The sequence below is a fragment of the Hyalella azteca genome, unplaced genomic scaffold, assembly GCF_000764305.2.
Source record: "Hyalella azteca isolate HAZT.00-mixed unplaced genomic scaffold, Hazt_2.0.2 contig7450, whole genome shotgun sequence".
Classification (NCBI taxonomy): Eukaryota; Metazoa; Arthropoda; class Malacostraca; order Amphipoda; family Hyalellidae; genus Hyalella; species Hyalella azteca.
The window spans coordinates 141,861-149,352 of NW_025937575.1; the positions used below are offsets into that span (position 1 = coordinate 141,861).

The 7,492-nt window shown below is 37.4% G+C and overlaps 1 protein-coding gene across 1 annotated transcript in view; it reads right to left on the reverse strand.

Annotated features, from left to right (window-relative positions):
* Positions 1-4,645, reverse strand: part of LOC108682589 (receptor-type guanylate cyclase Gyc76C-like) — a 66,430-nt gene extending 61,785 nt beyond the window's left edge. Inside the window, exon 1 of the mRNA XM_047881263.1 lies at positions 4,538-4,645. The gene's annotated coding sequence lies outside the window, so the exon portion shown is untranslated. The remainder of the gene's footprint in view (positions 1-4,537) is intronic.
* Positions 4,646-7,492: the final 2,847 nt, after the last annotated feature.

The window sequence follows — 7,492 nt, forward strand, 5'->3', positions numbered from 1 at the left end:
CCATACTGTACATATAACAACAGATCATCACGGAGTCAATTCATATGCTGCTCAGTTTCAACGTCTAGCGCTTGACGCAGCATGGCTTNTGTATAAGAGACAGTTCCAGTACAGTCACTCACTCGTTCCAGTACAGTCACTCACTCGTTCCAGCACAGTCACTCACTCGTTCCAGCACAGTCACTCACTCGTTCCAGCACAGTCACAGCTAGTACTCAGGAAGCTGTGATTCTCTCGGCGTTCGTCGGACACGACGCTTGATGTAATTTTAATAAATTCGTTCAAATCTTGAAAAATTACACATGTTGCACAAGATAAATTCGAATATACATGGAACTAAGTGTATCTGTTATTGAAGATATAAATTAACAGAGATTCATCTAACCCCAATGGTACGATAAAATTAAAGCGAAATATTATTTGCTATATTCCTCTGTCAAGTCCAATTCCAAGGACACATAAATATCAATAGAATGTGAGGCGGGCTCGATATTAAGCCGGGTTGGGCAATCAAGAATTAAAGCAATTAGTAGGAGGAGCGCCGCCGGAATAACGGCCGAGCATAGCCGCGATAACGGCCAAAGGCAGCCGTGATAACGGTCAAACGAAACCGGGTCAAACTGTCAAAGGCAACCGGGATAACGGCGAAACGAAGCCGGGGCAAACGGTCAAAGACAACCGGGATAACGGTCAAACGAAGCCGGGGCAAACGATCAAAGGCAACCGGGATAACGGCCAAACGAATCCGGGAAAACGGTCAAAGGAAGCCAGCAATTCAAATGGCTCCTTAGCGGCACTGCAACAATAACTTGCGGTTAGGGCGCGTCGGAGGCGTGTTAGGGGCGTATTTTCGCCTAAATAGCCCGATTATGAATAAGAAGGTTAAAAGCATTAAAATAAGTAAGGAACCAAGAGGGAAGTGAGTGAAAAACATAATTGGGGACGCTTGGACCTCACATTGATCATGGATGATGGCATAATGGATTCACGTGTGATGCTTCGGCATAGGATTTCATGGCGACGCGCAGACGTCGGATTTCATGACGATGCTGGACGTCGGATTTTAACACATATATGTGGACTTGCACGAATTTAACCTCTAACTACACATGCTAAAAACAAGCACATGGCATCAACCCTAAGTATCTCTAGCGAAAAAGCCATAATTATCGTCACTTTCATCCTGTTACCCAATTGTAGGTCACAAAATATCTCAATAAGAGAATATAGAATTCTGTCATACCAGAATTTGTTCCACTTCCTGTATACCTAATATTTTATTTAGTAAATTATGAAGAATTCCTGCAATAAATAAATTATGTTAGCTGCCACGTGCCATTGAATTACTCCGCTACTCTTTGGTCAGCCTGATGAGATACAACGCGAGATATTTGCTCGTAGAAAATACGAATATTTTATTTTCTGAATTCATTTCATAACTTCATTAAAAGTTTAAAAATCGCAGCCGGCGATTGCACGCCTCGACTCCATTTTACTACGCATTTATGTCAGCACTTTACAATTTACGAATATTTTATAGGCTCACGCATTTGTCCAAGTGCATTAAAATACATTATTGATCGCGCCTCTGAGAGCGATAATATAATGACGAGGCAAATCCAACCTCCTGAGACTAATTTCATTCAGATTTAGTAAAGTCTGTTAAAAACTTTTATTAAAAAAGGAATATTATTAAAAACTATTATATTATTTGATTAAAAGGAATATTGTTTTTATTCATACCTTTTTCAGAGTTGTTTTTCCAGCTCAATGCTTTTTAATCAAACTTGTCTAAATGATGGATTCTACCCAAAATGTACAAATTTAGGTCTTTATCAGTGCATTCAATTCCGGAAAAAATTGTTCATGCAACGGAGCCTCTGCAGCGTGCATTAATTGTACCACACAAAATGCGCAAATGTTTGTAAAAAAATCAAAATGTTCTCACTGGCTTGAAGGCGACGCAGTTTCACGGACTATTATGTCGACACATTAAGTATAGAATGCTGTGAGCAAGTGTGTTTACTGTTAGGTAAACAATGTCAGCCTATGCAGCAGTTGGCAGCAGATATCGAGGCTCCCATGCTATGCCATGCAATGCTCAGTGATATCTCGGGAAGAATTTGCCAGCTCTCAACGCATAGCGAATGCAAACAAATAATGAAATGTTTACAAACGCTACTTCAAAGCGAGGATTTCATGAGAAAATCTGGCCGCTATCCGAGTCCAATCATGAGCACGGAGGCCAGTGGCATGAAACAACATTCTGTTAATTGATCGGCGCTGACAATCTATGCATTTTAACTTGAAGATAATAGATGTCTAAGCTTTAAATGTCGCAATATATATATTTATACTAGTAGAAAAAATTAGTTCAGAAATGATAATGTAGAGTAGCGACCAAATTATTAGAATTAGACTAAATATATATGCAGGGCACTCCTCGAAGCAGCAGTGCAGTTGAACTCTTGCGGTTACCCAATCATACCGAACCTATAGTGCAATAATGAAACAAGCAAAAGAACTGGATTAAATAAGATATCAAAATCACTGATAGTGAAATGTTTTCGGGCACTGAACTAAATTCACACACAAGTCCCTTCCTTTTTGTAGAACATGTCCCTGCTTTGAAACGTTACATGCAACTGCTATAACGAACAGTTGAGCTTTATACTAAAATACAGAACATCAAGGTAGAAGAATGCAAAGACAAATTGTTAAAGTAAAGTAAAAAACAAAGAAATAAAGCTGAGCTCTAACGTCCACCTTTAAAATGTTTCAGCATTGAATGAAAAAAATACGCAACGGCAAGCAAAAGCGTCTGCGAGAGCGCGAAAGTTCAAAGCTCTTTTCCAATACTAAAATAAGAATCATTTGAAAGCTTCAAAATAAAATAAAATAACGTCATTACCCAGAAAAAAAAGAATGGTACAAAGAACTGGGACAATCTTGTTAGTATAAAATTTATAAAAATGTTAGTGGAAATACAAAATTGATGTATAAGACTGCATGTATAGCAACTCAGTATGGGGTAGCATATAAGATACAAGTTAGGAGAACTGTTGATGAATGACATGAATTACTCGAGCGTGGAGTTTGCAAAAAAAAAAAAAGTGTTAGTTGGTCACAGTTAAATTGTCATAAGCGCTGTGTACAGGTGGTTTAGAACTGAGGGTTCAGACAGCTGGATAAACGCAGCTTAGGAAACAAAAATAATAACAGGAGCAGATGAGCACGTGATACTATGGAAACAATCGTATTAGAAATTTTGTTGCAGTGAAAAGCTGTGTTATAACTAAAAATGACAACAAAATTTTATTGGAGCGAGCACGTCTAAAAATGTCCATTAAAAATTTGGTTCAGCAAAAAAATTGCAGAAAACAGGCTTGCCGTCTAAAATCGAACACAATATTTACTGGTCGAATTCAAGCATAAAATATTCAATTCGGAAAACGTCTTGTGGCACACATAACTTATCTTGTATCCGTGCCATAATTGATGCCGTTTACTGTACAAATGTGCGAAAAGTCATTCGGATTAACAGTTGCGAGGCAGGAAGCTTTGACCATGGAAGAAATTTTTTTTTTTGTTGTTTTACCGTCGGGTTCATAAGTGCCCTATAATAGAAGAGGAAATAGTTTTATATGGTTTTTTACGTCGCATTATACTTTCAATCACTCGAATATTTTCCGACAATTGTAACCGTTACAGGAATCTCAATCCCGAATCATGCACAAAATGAATTAATTCACACTCATGGCTATTATATCTTCACAAACTCCAACTCCGTGCAGCTGATGCTGGCGATACTTAGAATTTAATATCAAGCTAGTCAGGGAACTCGATTACTACTTTCATTATTTCCAATTAGACGTTACAAATATTGAGCTCGTAAGTCACGACGCTACTGAGAGTGAAAGTGAGTGCAGGAGAGAAAGCAGCGCGAGAGAAAGGGAAGGGACAGCGAGCTTTGGATGAAAAGCCACACCCGTCAGACCGAGGAATATCATACCTATCAAGAATTCTTAAGCGAGATAATCAAACTATGTGCAATATAATGATCCGCTACAGGCACGTTAGTGCAAAATAAACTCGTACATCTACGGCACTGGGCCTATACTTTCAAAAAAAGTTAAGATATCGTAAGTTCATCAGCCAATCATTGACGGCCTTGTAAGCAAAATCCACCAATCATAGACAAGAAAATAGAGCGTAAGTACTTACGTTCACATAGCGAGCTTTGAAAGTATCCACCAATCATAGACAAGAAAATAGAGCGTAAGTACTTACGTTCACTTAGCGGGTAGTAGTACTTACGTTCACTTAGCGGGTTTTGAAAGTATGGGCCCTGATCGTTAGGTAATCAGCAATATTTTTAAGGTGCTTTTTTTAGAGACGCGCCGCACAAAAAAATGGAGCTTGCACACACTGGTACGTTTGTAGAGTACATATTGATAGAATGATAATGTTGATGAATAACAACACAACTGTGACCTGAATATCATGTTTGAATGAATACGTTGGCGGGAAAACAGACCTGCTTGAGTGTGACTGTCAGCGGCATAGCCACGAGCGGTCAAATTACGGTCGCCCCACGGTCGCCCAGGGGCCAAGTTTCGCGGCCGAGGCGGAGCACATGACCGGCCAACACCTTGCCTGGGGAAGGAGGGAGGGATATATGTTACGTAAGACAATGTATAACATATGTGTATTATGGGCAAATGATTTCAGTACCCGCAGCTAAATCATCCCAAACTTGAGAAACATTGTCGAATGATCACAGTACCTACATCCATCATTCCAAATGGGGAGTTGCGTATAGTCGGACGTCTTTCGAGCTTTTCAATGTTATACTAGAGATTTTCTTCCTTTTCCTGCAGATGACACTTTTTGATCCGGGGATCAAAGTCGTTATTATGAAGTCGTGAATAAAATAGAAATCAAATTTGAAATTTGAAAATTTATTAATTTTACAGACATGTATGAAACACTTCCTTACAGGCACGGCAAAATCTAAAAAAATGAATATTTAAAAAAAGGAAATTATGTTGCTAACCACCGAGCAATAATGCTAACCACCAATCAATGTTGCTAACCACCGAGCAATGCTGCTAACCTTCAAGAAATGTCGCCTTGGTGCCAGATGAAGCCACCTGCAGTCAATGCAATTTTGAATTGTTGATAAATTTGAGCAGAGGAGTCTGACGCAACTCTTGGTCGAGAATTAACTACGATTTGCCACATAATTTTATTAAACATCATGCACATGACGATGAAAATTAGAAGCAGTTTTAATATCAATTTTGAAATTACTGAATTTGACATGCATATTTTCTATAATAATCTCCATCAACATCTCAAATTTTAAACCATGCTTGAATCTCAGTTTATCATCATGCAGTTGCACCCAACATTAACTGACCGATGATTGCTGGGACTATCATCTATGCATGGGGATTTGACTCCAGCATCTCTTTGCAAGCTACCGAAATTGTCTGAACCTTTAGATAATTTTCAGAGTCATCTTCTGTTTCAATATTTTCATGTTGTATCCTATTTACGTGTATTATGTACTTATGTCCGCCAAAACTTTCACCATTCAATGCTTCTTATAACTTTAAATGAATGTTGTTTCATTCGAAAAGTCGTTATTATATTATACTTATTTGTTGAAACCTGCCTTTTGAACCATCAACGCTATCTGAAGAATATTTCGACTTCCTGAAACTTGTAATATTCTAATAATAAAAACTTTTAAATAAAAAATAATTTTCTAGTGTCATTAATCGTACGTATTATTCAGAAATATACATAAATACCTGGGGCCAAACTTTCAAAACTCGCTAAGTGAACGTAACTACTTACGCCCTATTTTCTTGTCTATGATTGGTGGATTTTGCTTGCGTGGCCGTCAATGATTGGCTGATGGACTTACGATCTCTTAACTTTTTTTGAAAGTATGGGCCCAGCTCGACCAAACTAAGTGTGCCGACATCTGCTTCTCATAATGCCGCACAACGATGGCATCCAGTACCCGAAACATAATATCGAATATATCCTAAATATGATTTTATAATAATATTCTTAACATCATAATCAAATATCAGATTAGAATCTTATTAATGATTTACAAAGAAAATACATCGATGTAATTCAGCAATCTAAACAAATTTTTTCATATACTCGCATGAATGAATCTCAACAATCATTTTCCTAGGAATTCAAAAGCGAAGAGAACTCCACAAAAATTCGACATATTTCAATTGAAAACGTTTCGGAGTCCAGCTATTTCGTCCGTTCGAAAAAATCTAGAACACAAATACAATCATAGTTAATAAATTTGGGATTGAAAAGAAAAAATACAGAAAGTAAAAATCTAAATTTACAGGCATACGGCAGAGTGATAAAGTAAATACCTATCTATTCACACTTTCTAATGGAAAAGAACTGTAAAGTTTGCGTTTAAACTAGGTTTCTCTTTTAAAATATTAAAGGATTCCTGTTGTTACTTGATTGCGATTTAAGCAATCTAGTGACATTAATATTCATTTTCCTTTATGGGTTACCTGTGAATTAACTACGGTTCAGCTGGTCCATATGTAGACACACACTCAGCAAGAGCCCAATGAATAAAAATTAACTCCCGCATAACCAGGAAAGGAACGTCTGAAAATGGCGGCCGCCGAGTCAGCTTTTTTTTGGATAAGCACAATTTCGATACTTGAGCATGAACGACTTGCTGCAGCCCTACAGTCTAGTAATGCATGGATGCGATGTCAGCAAAATAAAAGTCGAGAGCAACAATCTGCGCTAGATCATCGATCATCCAGCGTTGATATGTCAGCATGACACAAAATTGGCTTCTTCCTTAAGCTTCTGTACGTATGCGCGAAATCCAATAGCTTCGTGCGCACAAATGTAATATTGTATTATGTCGTTGTATTATAAATGATAATTACATGTGGAAATTATTATAATGTGTTGCGGCTGTGCTATAAACAAATATCTAAAATATCTTTGCTCTACTGCCGGAGAGCTGTGAATATTTACCATTTAAATTACATTCCAGTACTCGGTCAGCTCTTAATATTTTTACGCTTTATATCAAAGCCCAAAAATACTAAAAAATATTGTATTATAAAAATCTATTTGAATTTTGAGCAGGGTATAAATGTTCCATTATTTAAGGAAATGAGGCAAAATGTAAACCAAGTTAAAATATTTTGCTGCACATTGATTAATCATTTTCTTTTCAAATTGGCGAACCTATATACAGGGAATAAATATCAAGAATACATGGCCATCTCATAGGCTGGGCCTATACTTTCAAAAAAGTTAAGAGATCGTAAGTTCATCAGCCAATCATTGACGGCCTTTCAAGCAAAATCCACCAATCATAGACAAGAAAATAGAGCGTAAGTACTTACGTTCACTTAGCGAGTTTTGAAAGTATGGCCCAAGAACAAGTTACCGAACTTAAGTGCACTCAAGT